The sequence below is a fragment of the Eubalaena glacialis genome, unplaced genomic scaffold, assembly GCF_028564815.1.
Source record: "Eubalaena glacialis isolate mEubGla1 unplaced genomic scaffold, mEubGla1.1.hap2.+ XY scaffold_629, whole genome shotgun sequence".
Lineage (NCBI taxonomy): Eukaryota > Metazoa > Chordata > Mammalia > Artiodactyla > Balaenidae > Eubalaena > Eubalaena glacialis.
The window spans coordinates 62,714-78,631 of record NW_026871524.1 but is presented as its reverse complement, the minus strand read 5'-3'; the positions used below and the strand labels follow the sequence as shown (position 1 = coordinate 78,631).

At 74.3% G+C, this 15,918-nt stretch overlaps 10 non-coding genes and 5 pseudogenes across 10 annotated transcripts; all 15 read right to left on the bottom strand.

Moving 5' to 3' along the window:
- Window positions 1-809: 809 nt before the first annotated feature.
- LOC133083747 (5S ribosomal RNA) lies at window positions 810-928 on the bottom strand (annotated as a pseudogene).
- Window positions 929-1,874: 946 nt separating this feature from the next.
- On the bottom strand, window positions 1,875-1,993 carry LOC133083799 (5S ribosomal RNA). Its single transcript, XR_009699285.1, has one exon. It is a non-coding gene; the product is annotated as a 5S ribosomal RNA (ribosomal RNA).
- Window positions 1,994-2,912: 919 nt separating this feature from the next.
- LOC133083798 (5S ribosomal RNA) lies at window positions 2,913-3,031 on the bottom strand. Its single transcript, XR_009699284.1, has one exon. It is a non-coding gene; the product is annotated as a 5S ribosomal RNA (ribosomal RNA).
- Window positions 3,032-3,941: 910 nt separating this feature from the next.
- LOC133083746 (5S ribosomal RNA) lies at window positions 3,942-4,060 on the bottom strand (annotated as a pseudogene).
- Window positions 4,061-5,006: 946 nt separating this feature from the next.
- LOC133083797 (5S ribosomal RNA) lies at window positions 5,007-5,125 on the bottom strand. Its single transcript, XR_009699283.1, has one exon. It is a non-coding gene; the product is annotated as a 5S ribosomal RNA (ribosomal RNA).
- Window positions 5,126-6,043: 918 nt separating this feature from the next.
- Window positions 6,044-6,162, bottom strand: LOC133083796 (5S ribosomal RNA). Its single transcript, XR_009699282.1, has one exon. It is a non-coding gene; the product is annotated as a 5S ribosomal RNA (ribosomal RNA).
- A 911-nt stretch (window positions 6,163-7,073) lies between these two features.
- LOC133083744 (5S ribosomal RNA) lies at window positions 7,074-7,192 on the bottom strand (annotated as a pseudogene).
- Window positions 7,193-8,138: 946 nt separating this feature from the next.
- Window positions 8,139-8,257, bottom strand: LOC133083795 (5S ribosomal RNA). The gene has a single exon (XR_009699281.1). It is a non-coding gene; the product is annotated as a 5S ribosomal RNA (ribosomal RNA).
- A 918-nt stretch (window positions 8,258-9,175) lies between these two features.
- Window positions 9,176-9,294, bottom strand: LOC133083793 (5S ribosomal RNA). The gene has a single exon (XR_009699280.1). It is a non-coding gene; the product is annotated as a 5S ribosomal RNA (ribosomal RNA).
- A 910-nt stretch (window positions 9,295-10,204) lies between these two features.
- LOC133083743 (5S ribosomal RNA) lies at window positions 10,205-10,323 on the bottom strand (annotated as a pseudogene).
- A 946-nt stretch (window positions 10,324-11,269) lies between these two features.
- Window positions 11,270-11,388, bottom strand: LOC133083792 (5S ribosomal RNA). Its single transcript, XR_009699279.1, has one exon. It is a non-coding gene; the product is annotated as a 5S ribosomal RNA (ribosomal RNA).
- A 918-nt stretch (window positions 11,389-12,306) lies between these two features.
- LOC133083790 (5S ribosomal RNA) lies at window positions 12,307-12,425 on the bottom strand. The gene has a single exon (XR_009699277.1). It is a non-coding gene; the product is annotated as a 5S ribosomal RNA (ribosomal RNA).
- A 910-nt stretch (window positions 12,426-13,335) lies between these two features.
- Window positions 13,336-13,454, bottom strand: LOC133083742 (5S ribosomal RNA; annotated as a pseudogene).
- Window positions 13,455-14,400: 946 nt separating this feature from the next.
- Window positions 14,401-14,519, bottom strand: LOC133083789 (5S ribosomal RNA). Its single transcript, XR_009699276.1, has one exon. It is a non-coding gene; the product is annotated as a 5S ribosomal RNA (ribosomal RNA).
- A 918-nt stretch (window positions 14,520-15,437) lies between these two features.
- On the bottom strand, window positions 15,438-15,556 carry LOC133083788 (5S ribosomal RNA). The gene has a single exon (XR_009699275.1). It is a non-coding gene; the product is annotated as a 5S ribosomal RNA (ribosomal RNA).
- Window positions 15,557-15,918: the final 362 nt, after the last annotated feature.

Here is a 15,918-nt window from a genome sequence, read left to right as displayed (position 1 = left end):
CCCGCCCAGGCAGGCGACAGGAGGCCTCGGGGACCCGGGGGTGGCGGAGTGGTGGGCCACCTCGCAGCCCAGGGCGGGCGGGACGCTCCAGGCCCGTCGGCGCTTGGCGCCCCGCCGCAGATCCCGCTCGACGCTCACAGGGACGCGGCCCCGGAGGCTTCAGGGCCCGGCGGCCGCGGTCCCTTGGGCATCCCCCCCTGCCCGCCCACGCGGAGTTAGGCGCAGCCCGGCCACGGCCGGGCCGGCCCTCCGGCCGGGCAGCAGCTGGCCCGAAGCCACTGGGAGCCACCATGGAGTGGGCACGGCCCCTTAGCCCCAGCAAGGCCCCCCCTTGCCCCCACGCCGCCCGCCGAGCACAGGACCCCGGCCCTGGTGGCCGGCAGGCCCGGAGAAGCGGCCCCGGCCCCCGCCCCCGCTCCCGCCCCCGGCCGTGGCGAAACGGCGGAGGGGGGGCTTTTTCCGGAGGGAGCTGTGGAGAGACACACGGGCAGACAGGGGGCTGCGGCGCGGCTGGGCTCCGGTGGGGGCGGCCAAGTGCAGGTCGAGGGCCTCGCGGGCCGCACGGACGGCACCCCGGCCTGCGGCGGAGTCTGGGTCTGGGCCAGCCACCACGGGAGCGGCTGGGGTGGCGGCTGCCTTCCAGGGCCGCATTCTGGCCGCATGTCCAGCCAGCTCGGCGGGGAGCGATCCCTCCGGCGCGCTGTGTTGGGAGGGACGTGAGGAGGTGAGGCCTGCAGCGGTGCTCAGCGGGGGCGGAGGCGGCCTCGGCCGCGGGCCACTAAATGTCAAGGCGGAGCGGGAGGCAAAAAAGCCTACAGCACTCGGTATTCCCATGTGGTCTCCCATCCAGGTACGAAACAGGCCAGACCCTGATTAGCTTCCGAGATCAGACGAGGTGTGGTGCGTTCAGGGAGGTGTGGCCGTAGAATGCAGCGGGGGCCACGGTGTGCCTCTTGAGGCTTAGCTTCGCTGGTGCTGGCGACTTACCGCCAGCCCGGCAGCCAACCCTCTCCGGCGCGGCCCTGCCGTCCGCCCAGGCAAGCGACAGGAGGCCTCGAGGGCCCGGGGGTGGTGGAGTTGTGGGCGACTTCGCAGCTCAGGTCAGGCGGGACCCTCCAGGCCTGTAGGCGCTTGGCCCTCCGCCCCAGAGCCGCTCAACGCTCACAGGACTTGGCCCCGGAGGCTTAAGGGCCTGTGGCCCTCGGTCCCTTGTGCATTCCCCACCCTGTCAATCCACACAGTGCTAGGCGCAGCCCAGCCACGGCCTGGCCGGCCCGCCTGCCCAACGGCAGTTGGCCCGAAGCCACTGGGAGCCACCATTGAGCCGGCACGGCCCCTTAGACACAGCAACGCCACCCTTGCCCCCACGCCAACTGCCGAGCAAAGTTCCCGGCGCCTGGTGTCTAGCCAGCCCAGCGAACCGGTCCCAGCCCACGACCCCGCTCCCACTCTCGGCCGTGGCGAAGTGGCAAAGGGTGGGCTTTTTCCGGAGGGAGCTGTGGAGAGACACACGGGCAGACAGGGGGCTGCGGCGCGGCTGGGCTCCGGTGGGGGCGGCCAAGTGCAGGTCGAGGGCTTCGTGGGCCGCACGGACGGCACCCCGGCCTGCGGCGGAGTCTGGGTCCGGGCCAGCCACCACGGGAGCGGCTGGGGTGGCGGCTGCCTTCCAGGGCCGCCTTCTGGCCGCCTGGCCGGCCAGGCCGGCGCGGAGCGCCCCCTCTGGCGCGCTGTGGTGGGAGGGGCCGGAGGAGGTGGGGCCTGCAGCGCTGCCCGGCGGGGGCGGGGGCGGGGGCGGAGGCAGCGGCCTCGGCCTCGGCCTCGGCCTCGGCCTAGGCCGCGGGCGACTAAAGGAGAAGGCGGAGCGGGAGGCAAAAAGCCTACAGCACCCGGTATTCCCAGGCGGTCTCCCATCCAAGTACTAACCAGGCCCGACCCTGCTTAGCTTCCGAGATCAGACGAGATCGGGCGCGTTCAGGGTGGTATGGCCGTAGACGTTAAAAGGGGCCCGCGGAGTGCCTCTTGAGGCCCAGCTTCGCTGGCGCTTGCGCCTCCCCGCCAGCCCGGCGGCCAGCCCGCCCCGGCAGGGCCCCGCCGCCCGCCCAGGCAGGGCAACGGCGGCCTCGGGTACCAGGGGGGTGGCGGAGGGTTCGGCGACCTCCCAGCCCAGGGCGGGCGGGACCCACCAAACCGTTCGGCGCTTGGCGCCCCGCCCCAGATCCCGCACGTCGCTCACAGGGACGTGGCCCCGGAGGCTTCAGGGCCCGGGGCCCGCGGTCCCTTGGGCCTCCCCTCTGCCCGCCCACGCGGCGCTAGGCGCAGCCCAGCCGCAGCCCGGGCCGGCCCTCCTGCCCGACGGCAGTCGGCCCTTAACCCACTGGGAGCCACCATTGAGTCGGCACGGCCCCTTAGCCCCAGCAAGGCCACCCTTGCCCCCACGCCACCCGCCGAGCACAGGACCCGGCGCCTTGTGGCCGGCCGGCCCGGAGCACCGGCCCCGGCCCCCGCCCCCGCTCCCGCCCCCGGGCCGTGGCGAAACGGCGGAGGGGGGGCTTTTTCCGGAGGGAGCTGTGGAGAGACACACCGGCAGATAGGTGGCTGCGCCGGGGCTGGGCGCTGGTGGGGGCGGCCAGGTGCAGGTCAAGGGGCTCGCGGGCCGCACGGCCGGCACCCGGGCCTGAGGCGGAGTCTGGGTTCAGGCCAGCCACCCCGGGAGCGGCTGGGATGCGGCTGCCTTCCAGGGCCGCCTTCTGGCCGCCTGGCCGGCCAGGCAGGCGGAGAGCGCCCCCTCTGGCGCGCTGTGGTGGGAGGGGCCGGAGGAGGTGGGGCCTGCAGCGGTGCCCGGCGGGGGCGGGGGCGGGGGCGGGGGCGGAGGCGGCGGGCGACTAAAGGAGAAGGCGGAGCGGGAGGCAAAAAGCCTACAGCACCCGGTATTCCCAGGCGGTCTCCCATCCAAGTACTAACCAGGCCCGACCCTGCTTAGCTTCCGAGATCAGACGAGATCGGGCGCGTTCAGGGTGGTATGGCCGTAGACGCAGGAGGGGCCCGCGCGGTGCCTCTTGAGGCCCAGCTTCGCTGGCGCCTGCGCCTTACCGCCATGCCGGCGGCCAGCCCTCTCCCGCAGGGCCCTGCCGCCCGCCCAGGCAGGCGACAGGAGGCCTCGGGGACCCGGGGGTGGCGGAGTGGTGGGCCACCTCGCAGCCCAGGGCGGGCGGGACGCTCCAGGCCCGTCGGCACTTGGCGCCCCGCCGCAGATCCCGCTCGACGCTCACAGGGACGCGGCCCCGGAGGCTTCAGGGCCCGGCGGCCGCGGTCCCTTGGGCATCCCCCCCTGCCCGCCCACGCGGAGTTAGGCGCAGCCCGGCCACGGCCGGGCCGGCCCTCCGGCCGGGCAGCAGCTGGCCCGAAGCCACTGGGAGCCACCATGGAGTGGGCACGGCCCCTTAGCCCCAGCAAGGCCCCCCCTTGCCCCCACGCCGCCCGCCGAGCACAGGACCCCGGCCCTGGTGGCCGGCAGGCCCGGAGAAGCGGCCCCGGCCCCCGCCCCCGCTCCCGCCCCCGGCCGTGGCGAAACGGCGGAGGGGGGGGCTTTTTCCGGAGGGAGCTGTGGAGAGACACACGGGCAGACAGGGGGCTGCGGCGCGGCTGGGCTCCGGTGGGGGCGGCCAAGTGCAGGTCGAGGGCCTCGCGGGCCGCACGGACGGCACCCCGGCCTGCGGCGGAGTCTGGGTCCGGGCCAGCCACCACGGGAGCGGCTGGGGTGGCGGCTGCCTTCCAGGGCCGCATTCTGGCCGCATGTCCAGCCAGCTCGGCGGGGAGCGATCCCTCCGGCGCGCTGTGTTGGGAGGGACGTGAGGAGGTGAGGCCTGCAGCGGTGCTCAGCGGGGGCGGAGGCGGCCTCGGCCGCGGGCCACTAAATGTCAAGGCGGAGCGGGAGGCAAAAAAGCCTACAGCACTCGGTATTCCCATGTGGTCTCCCATCCAGGTACGAAACAGGCCAGACCCTGATTAGCTTCCGAGATCAGACGAGGTGTGGTGCGTTCAGGGAGGTGTGGCCGTAGAATGCAGCGGGGGCCACGGTGTGCCTCTTGAGGCTTAGCTTCGCTGGTGCTGGCGACTTACCGCCAGCCCGGCAGCCAACCCTCTCCGGCGCGGCCCTGCCGTCCGCCCAGGCAAGCGACAGGAGGCCTCGAGGGCCCGGGGGTGGTGGAGTTGTGGGCGACTTCGCAGCTCAGGTCAGGCGGGACCCTCCAGGCCTGTAGGCGCTTGGCCCTCCGCCCCAGAGCCGCTCAACGCTCACAGGACTTGGCCCCGGAGGCTTAAGGGCCTGTGGCCCTCGGTCCCTTGTGCATTCCCCACCCTGTCAATCCACACAGTGCTAGGCGCAGCCCAGCCACGGCCTGGCCGGCCCGCCTGCCCAACGGCAGTTGGCCCGAAGCCACTGGGAGCCACCATTGAGCCGGCACGGCCCCTTAGACACAGCAACGCCACCCTTGCCCCCACGCCAACTGCCGAGCAAAGTTCCCGGCGCCTGGTGTCTAGCCAGCCCAGCGAACCGGTCCCAGCCCACGACCCCGCTCCCACTCTCGGCCGTGGCGAAGTGGCAAAGGGTGGGCTTTTTCCGGAGGGAGCTGTGGAGAGACACACGGGCAGACAGGGGGCTGCGGCGCGGCTGGGCTCCGGTGGGGGCGGCCAAGTGCAGGTCGAGGGCTTCGTGGGCCGCACGGACGGCACCCCGGCCTGCGGCGGAGTCTGGGTCCGGGCCAGCCACCACGGGAGCGGCTGGGGTGGCGGCTGCCTTCCAGGGCCGCCTTCTGGCCGCCTGGCCGGCCAGGCCGGCGCGGAGCGCCCCCTCTGGCGCGCTGTGGTGGGAGGGGCCGGAGGAGGTGGGGCCTGCAGCGCTGCCCGGCGGGGGCGGGGGCGGGGGCGGAGGCAGCGGCCTCGGCCTCGGCCTCGGCCTCGGCCTAGGCCGCGGGCGACTAAAGGAGAAGGCGGAGCGGGAGGCAAAAAGCCTACAGCACCCGGTATTCCCAGGCGGTCTCCCATCCAAGTACTAACCAGGCCCGACCCTGCTTAGCTTCCGAGATCAGACGAGATCGGGCGCGTTCAGGGTGGTATGGCCGTAGACGTTAAAAGGGGCCCGCGGAGTGCCTCTTGAGGCCCAGCTTCGCTGGCGCTTGCGCCTCCCCGCCAGCCCGGCGGCCAGCCCGCCCCGGCAGGGCCCCGCCGCCCGCCCAGGCAGGGCAACGGCGGCCTCGGGTACCAGGGGGGTGGCGGAGGGTTCGGCGACCTCCCAGCCCAGGGCGGGCGGGACCCACCAAACCGTTCGGCGCTTGGCGCCCCGCCCCAGATCCCGCACGTCGCTCACAGGGACGTGGCCCCGGAGGCTTCAGGGCCCGGGGCCCGCGGTCCCTTGGGCCTCCCCTCTGCCCGCCCACGCGGCGCTAGGCGCAGCCCAGCCGCAGCCCGGGCCGGCCCTCCTGCCCGACGGCAGTCGGCCCTTAACCCACTGGGAGCCACCATTGAGTCGGCACGGCCCCTTAGCCCCAGCAAGGCCACCCTTGCCCCCACGCCACCCGCCGAGCACAGGACCCGGCGCCTTGTGGCCGGCCGGCCCGGAGCACCGGCCCCGGCCCCCGCCCCCGCTCCCGCCCCCGGCCGTGGCGAAACGGCGGAGGGGGGGCTTTTTCCGGAGGGAGCTGTGGAGAGACACACCGGCAGATAGGTGGCTGCGCCGGGGCTGGGCGCTGGTGGGGGCGGCCAGGTGCAGGTCAAGGGGCTCGCGGGCCGCACGGCCGGCACCCGGGCCTGAGGCGGAGTCTGGGTTCAGGCCAGCCACCCCGGGAGCGGCTGGGATGCGGCTGCCTTCCAGGGCCGCCTTCTGGCCGCCTGGCCGGCCAGGCAGGCGGAGAGCGCCCCCTCTGGCGCGCTGTGGTGGGAGGGGCCGGAGGAGGTGGGGCCTGCAGCGGTGCCCGGCGGGGGCGGGGGCGGGGGCGGGGGCGGAGGCGGCGGGCGACTAAAGGAGAAGGCGGAGCGGGAGGCAAAAAGCCTACAGCACCCGGTATTCCCAGGCGGTCTCCCATCCAAGTACTAACCAGGCCCGACCCTGCTTAGCTTCCGAGATCAGACGAGATCGGGCGCGTTCAGGGTGGTATGGCCGTAGACGCAGGAGGGGCCTGCGCGGTGCCTCTTGAGGCCCAGCTTCGCTGGCGCCTGCGCCTTACCGCCATGCCGGCGGCCAGCCCTCTCCCGCAGGGCCCTGCCGCCCGCCCAGGCAGGCGACAGGAGGCCTCGGGGACCCGGGGGTGGCGGAGTGGTGGGCCACCTCGCAGCCCAGGGCGGGCGGGACGCTCCAGGCCCGTCGGCGCTTGGCGCCCCGCCGCAGATCCCGCTCGACGCTCACAGGGACGCGGCCCCGGAGGCTTCAGGGCCCGGCGGCCGCGGTCCCTTGGGCATCCCCCCCCTGCCCGCCCACGCGGAGTTAGGCGCAGCCCGGCCACGGCCGGGCCGGCCCTCCGGCCGGGCAGCAGCTGGCCCGAAGCCACTGGGAGCCACCATGGAGTGGGCACGGCCCCTTAGCCCCAGCAAGGCCCCCCCTTGCCCCCACGCCGCCCGCCGAGCACAGGACCCCGGCCCTGGTGGCCGGCAGGCCCGGAGAAGCGGCCCCGGCCCCCGCCCCCGCTCCCGCCCCCGGTCGTGGCGAAACGGCGGAGGGGGGGGCTTTTTCCGGAGGGAGCTGTGGAGAGACAAACGGGCAGACAGGGGGCTGCGGCGCGGCTGGGCTCCGGTGGGGGCGGCCAAGTGCAGGTCGAGGGCCTCGCGGGCCGCACGGACGGCACCCCGGCCTGCGGCGGAGTCTGGGTCCGGGCCAGCCACCACGGGAGCGGCTGGGGTGGCGGCTGCCTTCCAGGGCCGCATTCTGGCCGCATGTCCAGCCAGCTCGGCGGGGAGCGATCCCTCCGGCGCGCTGTGTTGGGAGGGACGTGAGGAGGTGAGGCCTGCAGCGGTGCTCAGCGGGGGCGGAGGCGGCCTCGGCCGCGGGCCACTAAATGTCAAGGCGGAGCGGGAGGCAAAAAAGCCTACAGCACTCGGTATTCCCATGTGGTCTCCCATCCAGGTACGAAACAGGCCAGACCCTGATTAGCTTCCGAGATCAGACGAGGTGTGGTGCGTTCAGGGAGGTGTGGCCGTAGAATGCAGCGGGGGCCACGGTGTGCCTCTTGAGGCTTAGCTTCGCTGGTGCTGGCGACTTACCGCCAGCCCGGCAGCCAACCCTCTCCGGCGCGGCCCTGCCGTCCGCCCAGGCAAGCGACAGGAGGCCTCGAGGGCCCGGGGGTGGTGGAGTTGTGGGCGACTTCGCAGCTCAGGTCAGGCGGGACCCTCCAGGCCTGTAGGCGCTTGGCCCTCCGCCCCAGAGCCGCTCAACGCTCACAGGACTTGGCCCCGGAGGCTTAAGGGCCTGTGGCCCTCGGTCCCTTGTGCATTCCCCACCCTGTCAATCCACACAGTGCTAGGCGCAGCCCAGCCACGGCCTGGCCGGCCCGCCTGCCCAACGGCAGTTGGCCCGAAGCCACTGGGAGCCACCATTGAGCCGGCACGGCCCCTTAGACACAGCAACGCCACCCTTGCCCCCACGCCAACTGCCGAGCAAAGTTCCCGGCGCCTGGTGTCTAGCCAGCCCAGCGAACCGGTCCCAGCCCACGACCCCGCTCCCACTCTCGGCCGTGGCGAAGTGGCAAAGGGTGGGCTTTTTCCGGAGGGAGCTGTGGAGAGACACACGGGCAGACAGGGGGCTGCGGCGCGGCTGGGCTCCGGTGGGGGCGGCCAAGTGCAGGTCGAGGGCTTCGTGGGCCGCACGGACGGCACCCCGGCCTGCGGCGGAGTCTGGGTCCGGGCCAGCCACCACGGGAGCGGCTGGGGTGGCGGCTGCCTTCCAGGGCCGCCTTCTGGCCGCCTGGCCGGCCAGGCCGGCGCGGAGCGCCCCCTCTGGCGCGCTGTGGTGGGAGGGGCCGGAGGAGGTGGGGCCTGCAGCGCTGCCCGGCGGGGGCGGGGGCGGGGGCGGAGGCAGCGGCCTCGGCCTCGGCCTCGGCCTCGGCCTAGGCCGCGGGCGACTAAAGGAGAAGGCGGAGCGGGAGGCAAAAAGCCTACAGCACCCGGTATTCCCAGGCGGTCTCCCATCCAAGTACTAACCAGGCCCGACCCTGCTTAGCTTCCGAGATCAGACGAGATCGGGCGCGTTCAGGGTGGTATGGCCGTAGACGTTAAAAGGGGCCCGCGGAGTGCCTCTTGAGGCCCAGCTTCGCTGGCGCTTGCGCCTCCCCGCCAGCCCGGCGGCCAGCCCGCCCCGGCAGGGCCCCGCCGCCCGCCCAGGCAGGGCAACGGCGGCCTCGGTTACCAGGGGGGTGGCGGAGGGTTCGGCGACCTCCCAGCCCAGGGCGGGCGGGACCCACCAAACCGTTCGGCGCTTGGCGCCCCGCCCCAGATCCCGCACGTCGCTCACAGGGACGTGGCCCCGGAGGCTTCAGGGCCCGGGGCCCGCGGTCCCTTGGGCCTCCCCTCTGCCCGCCCACGCGGCGCTAGGCGCAGCCCAGCCGCAGCCCGGGCCGGCCCTCCTGCCCGACGGCAGTCGGCCCTTAACCCACTGGGAGCCACCATTGAGTCGGCACGGCCCCTTAGCCCCAGCAAGGCCACCCTTGCCCCCACGCCACCCGCCGAGCACAGGACCCGGCGCCTTGTGGCCGGCCGGCCCGGAGCACCGGCCCCGGCCCCCGCCCCCGCTCCCGCCCCCGGCCGTGGCGAAACGGCGGAGGGGGGGCTTTTTCCGGAGGGAGCTGTGGAGAGACACACCGGCAGATAGGTGGCTGCGCCGGGGCTGGGCGCTGGTGGGGGCGGCCAGGTGCAGGTCAAGGGGCTCGCGGGCCGCACGGCCGGCACCCGGGCCTGAGGCGGAGTCTGGGTTCAGGCCAGCCACCCCGGGAGCGGCTGGGATGCGGCTGCCTTCCAGGGCCGCCTTCTGGCCGCCTGGCCGGCCAGGCAGGCGGAGAGCGCCCCCTCTGGCGCGCTGTGGTGGGAGGGGCCGGAGGAGGTGGGGCCTGCAGCGGTGCCCGGCGGGGGCGGGGGCGGGGGCGGGGGCGGAGGCGGCGGGCGACTAAAGGAGAAGGCGGAGCGGGAGGCAAAAAGCCTACAGCACCCGGTATTCCCAGGCGGTCTCCCATCCAAGTACTAACCAGGCCCGACCCTGCTTAGCTTCCGAGATCAGACGAGATCGGGCGCGTTCAGGGTGGTATGGCCGTAGACGCAGGAGGGGCCCGCGCGGTGCCTCTTGAGGCCCAGCTTCGCTGGCGCCTGCGCCTTACCGCCATGCCGGCGGCCAGCCCTCTCCCGCAGGGCCCTGCCGCCCGCCCAGGCAGGCGACAGGAGGCCTCGGGGACCCGGGGGTGGCGGAGTGGTGGGCCACCTCGCAGCCCAGGGCGGGCGGGACGCTCCAGGCCCGTCGGCACTTGGCGCCCCGCCGCAGATCCCGCTCGACGCTCACAGGGACGCGGCCCCGGAGGCTTCAGGGCCCGGCGGCCGCGGTCCCTTGGGCATCCCCCCCTGCCCGCCCACGCGGAGTTAGGCGCAGCCCGGCCACGGCCGGGCCGGCCCTCCGGCCGGGCAGCAGCTGGCCCGAAGCCACTGGGAGCCACCATGGAGTGGGCACGGCCCCTTAGCCCCAGCAAGGCCCCCCCTTGCCCCCACGCCGCCCGCCGAGCACAGGACCCCGGCCCTGGTGGCCGGCAGGCCCGGAGAAGCGGCCCCGGCCCCCGCCCCCGCTCCCGCCCCCGGCCGTGGCGAAACGGCGGAGGGGGGGGCTTTTTCCGGAGGGAGCTGTGGAGAGACACACGGGCAGACAGGGGGCTGCGGCGCGGCTGGGCTCCGGTGGGGGCGGCCAAGTGCAGGTCGAGGGCCTCGCGGGCCGCACGGACGGCACCCCGGCCTGCGGCGGAGTCTGGGTCCGGGCCAGCCACCACGGGAGCGGCTGGGGTGGCGGCTGCCTTCCAGGGCCGCATTCTGGCCACATGTCCAGCCAGCTCGGCGGGGAGCGATCCCTCCGGCGCGCTGTGTTGGGAGGGACGTGAGGAGGTGAGGCCTGCAGCGGTGCTCAGCGGGGGCGGAGGCGGCCTCGGCCGCGGGCCACTAAATGTCAAGGCGGAGCGGGAGGCAAAAAAGCCTACAGCACTCGGTATTCCCATGTGGTCTCCCATCCAGGTACGAAACAGGCCAGACCCTGATTAGCTTCCGAGATCAGACGAGGTGTGGTGCGTTCAGGGAGGTGTGGCCGTAGAATGCAGCGGGGGCCACGGTGTGCCTCTTGAGGCTTAGCTTCGCTGGTGCTGGCGACTTACCGCCAGCCCGGCAGCCAACCCTCTCCGGCGCGGCCCTGCCGTCCGCCCAGGCAAGCGACAGGAGGCCTCGAGGGCCCGGGGGTGGTGGAGTTGTGGGCGACTTCGCAGCTCAGGTCAGGCGGGACCCTCCAGGCCTGTAGGCGCTTGGCCCTCCGCCCCAGAGCCGCTCAACGCTCACAGGACTTGGCCCCGGAGGCTTAAGGGCCTGTGGCCCTCGGTCCCTTGTGCATTCCCCACCCTGTCAATCCACACAGTGCTAGGCGCAGCCCAGCCACGGCCTGGCCGGCCCGCCTGCCCAACGGCAGTTGGCCCGAAGCCACTGGGAGCCACCATTGAGCCGGCACGGCCCCTTAGACACAGCAACGCCACCCTTGCCCCCACGCCAACTGCCGAGCAAAGTTCCCGGCGCCTGGTGTCTAGCCAGCCCAGCGAACCGGTCCCAGCCCACGACCCCGCTCCCACTCTCGGCCGTGGCGAAGTGGCAAAGGGTGGGCTTTTTCCGGAGGGAGCTGTGGAGAGACACACGGGCAGACAGGGGGCTGCGGCGCGGCTGGGCTCCGGTGGGGGCGGCCAAGTGCAGGTCGAGGGCTTCGTGGGCCGCACGGACGGCACCCCGGCCTGCGGCGGAGTCTGGGTCCGGGCCAGCCACCACGGGAGCGGCTGGGGTGGCGGCTGCCTTCCAGGGCCGCCTTCTGGCCGCCTGGCCGGCCAGGCCGGCGCGGAGCGCCCCCTCTGGCGCGCTGTGGTGGGAGGGGCCGGAGGAGGTGGGGCCTGCAGCGCTGCCCGGCGGGGGCGGGGGCGGGGGCGGAGGCAGCGGCCTCGGCCTCGGCCTCGGCCTCGGCCTAGGCCGCGGGCGACTAAAGGAGAAGGCGGAGCGGGAGGCAAAAAGCCTACAGCACCCGGTATTCCCAGGCGGTCTCCCATCCAAGTACTAACCAGGCCCGACCCTGCTTAGCTTCCGAGATCAGACGAGATCGGGCGCGTTCAGGGTGGTATGGCCGTAGACGTTAAAAGGGGCCCGCGGAGTGCCTCTTGAGGCCCAGCTTCGCTGGCGCTTGCGCCTCCCCGCCAGCCCGGCGGCCAGCCCGCCCCGGCAGGGCCCCGCCGCCCGCCCAGGCAGGGCAACGGCGGCCTCGGGTACCAGGGGGGTGGCGGAGGGTTCGGCGACCTCCCAGCCCAGGGCGGGCGGGACCCACCAAACCGTTCGGCGCTTGGCGCCCCGCCCCAGATCCCGCACGTCGCTCACAGGGACGTGGCCCCGGAGGCTTCAGGGCCCGGGGCCCGCGGTCCCTTGGGCCTCCCCTCTGCCCGCCCACGCGGCGCTAGGCGCAGCCCAGCCGCAGCCCGGGCCGGCCCTCCTGCCCGACGGCAGTCGGCCCTTAACCCACTGGGAGCCACCATTGAGTCGGCACGGCCCCTTAGCCCCAGCAAGGCCACCCTTGCCCCCACGCCACCCGCCGAGCACAGGACCCGGCGCCTTGTGGCCGGCCGGCCCGGAGCACCGGCCCCGGCCCCCGCCCCCGCTCCCGCCCCCGGCCGTGGCGAAACGGCGGAGGGGGGGCTTTTTCCGGAGGGAGCTGTGGAGAGACACACCGGCAGATAGGTGGCTGCGCCGGGGCTGGGCGCTGGTGGGGGCGGCCAGGTGCAGGTCAAGGGGCTCGCGGGCCGCACGGCCGGCACCCGGGCCTGAGGCGGAGTCTGGGTTCAGGCCAGCCACCCCGGGAGCGGCTGGGATGCGGCTGCCTTCCAGGGCCGCCTTCTGGCCGCCTGGCCGGCCAGGCAGGCGGAGAGCGCCCCCTCTGGCGCGCTGTGGTGGGAGGGGCCGGAGGAGGTGGGGCCTGCAGCGGTGCCCGGCGGGGGCGGGGGCGGGGGCGGGGGCGGAGGCGGCGGGCGACTAAAGGAGAAGGCGGAGCGGGAGGCAAAAAGCCTACAGCACCCGGTATTCCCAGGCGGTCTCCCATCCAAGTACTAACCAGGCCCGACCCTGCTTAGCTTCCGAGATCAGACGAGATCGGGCGCGTTCAGGGTGGTATGGCCGTAGACGCAGGAGGGGCCTGCGCGGTGCCTCTTGAGGCCCAGCTTCGCTGGCGCCTGCGCCTTACCGCCATGCCGGCGGCCAGCCCTCTCCCGCAGGGCCCTGCCGCCCGCCCAGGCAGGCGACAGGAGGCCTCGGGGACCCGGGGGTGGCGGAGTGGTGGGCCACCTCGCAGCCCAGGGCGGGCGGGACGCTCCAGGCCCGTCGGCGCTTGGCGCCCCGCCGCAGATCCCGCTCGACGCTCACAGGGACGCGGCCCCGGAGGCTTCAGGGCCCGGCGGCCGCGGTCCCTTGGGCATCCCCCCCTGCCCGCCCACGCGGAGTTAGGCGCAGCCCGGCCACGGCCGGGCCGGCCCTCCGGCCGGGCAGCAGCTGGCCCGAAGCCACTGGGAGCCACCATGGAGTGGGCACGGCCCCTTAGCCCCAGCAAGGCCCCCCCTTGCCCCCACGCCGCCCGCCGAGCACAGGACCCCGGCCCTGGTGGCCGGCAGGCCCGGAGAAGCGGCCCCGGCCCCCGCCCCCGCTCCCGCCCCCGGTCGTGGCGAAACGGCGGAGGGGGGGGCTTTTTCCGGAGGGAGCTGTGGAGAGACACACGGGCAGACAGGGGGCTGCGGCGCGGCTGGGCTCCGGTGGGGGCGGCCAAGTGCAGGTCGAGGGCCTCGCGGGCCGCACGGACGGCACCCCGGCCTGCGGCGGAGTCTGGGTCCGGGCCAGCCACCACGGGAGCGGCTGGGGTGGCGGCTGCCTTCCAGGGCCGCATTCTGGCCGCATGTCCAGCCAGCTCGGCGGGGAGCGATCCCTCCGGCGCGCTGTGTTGGGAGGGACGTGAGGAGGTGAGGCCTGCAGCGGTGCTCAGCGGGGGCGGAGGCGGCCTCGGCCGCGGGCCACTAAATGTCAAGGCGGAGCGGGAGGCAAAAAAGCCTACAGCACTCGGTATTCCCATGTGGTCTCCCATCCAGGTACGAAACAGGCCAGACCCTGATTAGCTTCCGAGATCAGACGAGGTGTGGTGCGTTCAGGGAGGTGTGGCCGTAGAATGCAGCGGGGGCCACGGTGTGCCTCTTGAGGCTTAGCTTCGCTGGTGCTGGCGACTTACCGCCAGCCCGGCAGCCAACCCTCTCCGGCGCGGCCCTGCCGTCCGCCCAGGCAAGCGACAGGAGGCCTCGAGGGCCCGGGGGTGGTGGAGTTGTGGGCGACTTCGCAGCTCAGGTCAGGCGGGACCCTCCAGGCCTGTAGGCGCTTGGCCCTCCGCCCCAGAGCCGCTCAACGCTCACAGGACTTGGCCCCGGAGGCTTAAGGGCCTGTGGCCCTCGGTCCCTTGTGCATTCCCCACCCTGTCAATCCACACAGTGCTAGGCGCAGCCCAGCCACGGCCTGGCCGGCCCGCCTGCCCAACGGCAGTTGGCCCGAAGCCACTGGGAGCCACCATTGAGCCGGCACGGCCCCTTAGACACAGCAACGCCACCCTTGCCCCCACGCCAACTGCCGAGCAAAGTTCCCGGCGCCTGGTGTCTAGCCAGCCCAGCGAACCGGTCCCAGCCCACGACCCCGCTCCCACTCTCGGCCGTGGCGAAGTGGCAAAGGGTGGGCTTTTTCCGGAGGGAGCTGTGGAGAGACACACGGGCAGACAGGGGGCTGCGGCGCGGCTGGGCTCCGGTGGGGGCGGCCAAGTGCAGGTCGAGGGCTTCGTGGGCCGCACGGACGGCACCCCGGCCTGCGGCGGAGTCTGGGTCCGGGCCAGCCACCACGGGAGCGGCTGGGGTGGCGGCTGCCTTCCAGGGCCGCCTTCTGGCCGCCTGGCCGGCCAGGCCGGCGCGGAGCGCCCCCTCTGGCGCGCTGTGGTGGGAGGGGCCGGAGGAGGTGGGGCCTGCAGCGCTGCCCGGCGGGGGCGGGGGCGGGGGCGGAGGCAGCGGCCTCGGCCTCGGCCTCGGCCTCGGCCTAGGCCGCGGGCGACTAAAGGAGAAGGCGGAGCGGGAGGCAAAAAGCCTACAGCACCCGGTATTCCCAGGCGGTCTCCCATCCAAGTACTAACCAGGCCCGACCCTGCTTAGCTTCCGAGATCAGACGAGATCGGGCGCGTTCAGGGTGGTATGGCCGTAGACGTTAAAAGGGGCCCGCGGAGTGCCTCTTGAGGCCCAGCTTCGCTGGCGCTTGCGCCTCCCCGCCAGCCCGGCGGCCAGCCCGCCCCGGCAGGGCCCCGCCGCCCGCCCAGGCAGGGCAACGGCGGCCTCGGTTACCAGGGGGGTGGCGGAGGGTTCGGCGACCTCCCAGCCCAGGGCGGGCGGGACCCACCAAACCGTTCGGCGCTTGGCGCCCCGCCCCAGATCCCGCACGTCGCTCACAGGGACGTGGCCCCGGAGGCTTCAGGGCCCGGGGCCCGCGGTCCCTTGGGCCTCCCCTCTGCCCGCCCACGCGGCGCTAGGCGCAGCCCAGCCGCAGCCCGGGCCGGCCCTCCTGCCCGACGGCAGTCGGCCCTTAACCCACTGGGAGCCACCATTGAGTCGGCACGGCCCCTTAGCCCCAGCAAGGCCACCCTTGCCCCCACGCCACCCGCCGAGCACAGGACCCGGCGCCTTGTGGCCGGCCGGCCCGGAGCACCGGCCCCGGCCCCCGCCCCCGCTCCCGCCCCCGGCCGTGGCGAAACGGCGGAGGGGGGGCTTTTTCCGGAGGGAGCTGTGGAGAGACACACCGGCAGATAGGTGGCTGCGCCGGGGCTGGGCGCTGGTGGGGGCGGCCAGGTGCAGGTCAAGGGGCTCGCGGGCCGCACGGCCGGCACCCGGGCCTGAGGCGGAGTCTGGGTTCAGGCCAGCCACCCCGGGAGCGGCTGGGATGCGGCTGCCTTCCAGGGCCGCCTTCTGGCCGCCTGGCCGGCCAGGCAGGCGGAGAGCGCCCCCTCTGGCGCGCTGTGGTGGGAGGGGCCGGAGGAGGTGGGGCCTGCAGCGGTGCCCGGCGGGGGCGGGGGCGGGGGCGGGGGCGGAGGCGGCGGGCGACTAAAGGAGAAGGCGGAGCGGGAGGCAAAAAGCCTACAGCACCCGGTATTCCCAGGCGGTCTCCCATCCAAGTACTAACCAGGCCCGACCCTGCTTAGCTTCCGAGATCAGACGAGATCGGGCGCGTTCAGGGTGGTATGGCCGTAGACGCAGGAGGGGCCCGCGCGGTGCCTCTTGAGGCCCAGCTTCGCTGGCGCCTGCGCCTTACCGCCATGCCGGCGGCCAGCCCTCTCCCGCAGGGCCCTGCCGCCCGCCCAGGCAGGCGACAGGAGGCCTCGGGGACCCGGGGGTGGCGGAGTGGTGGGCCACCTCGCAGCCCAGGGCGGGCGGGACGCTCCAGGCCCGTCGGCGCTTGGCGCCCCGCCGCAGATCCCGCTCGACGCTCACAGGGACGCGGCCCCGGAGGCTTCAGGGCCCGGCGGCCGCGGTCCCTTGGGCATCCCCCCCTGCCCGCCCACGCGGAGTTAGGCGCAGCCCGGCCACGGCCGGGCCGGCCCTCCGGCCGGGCAGC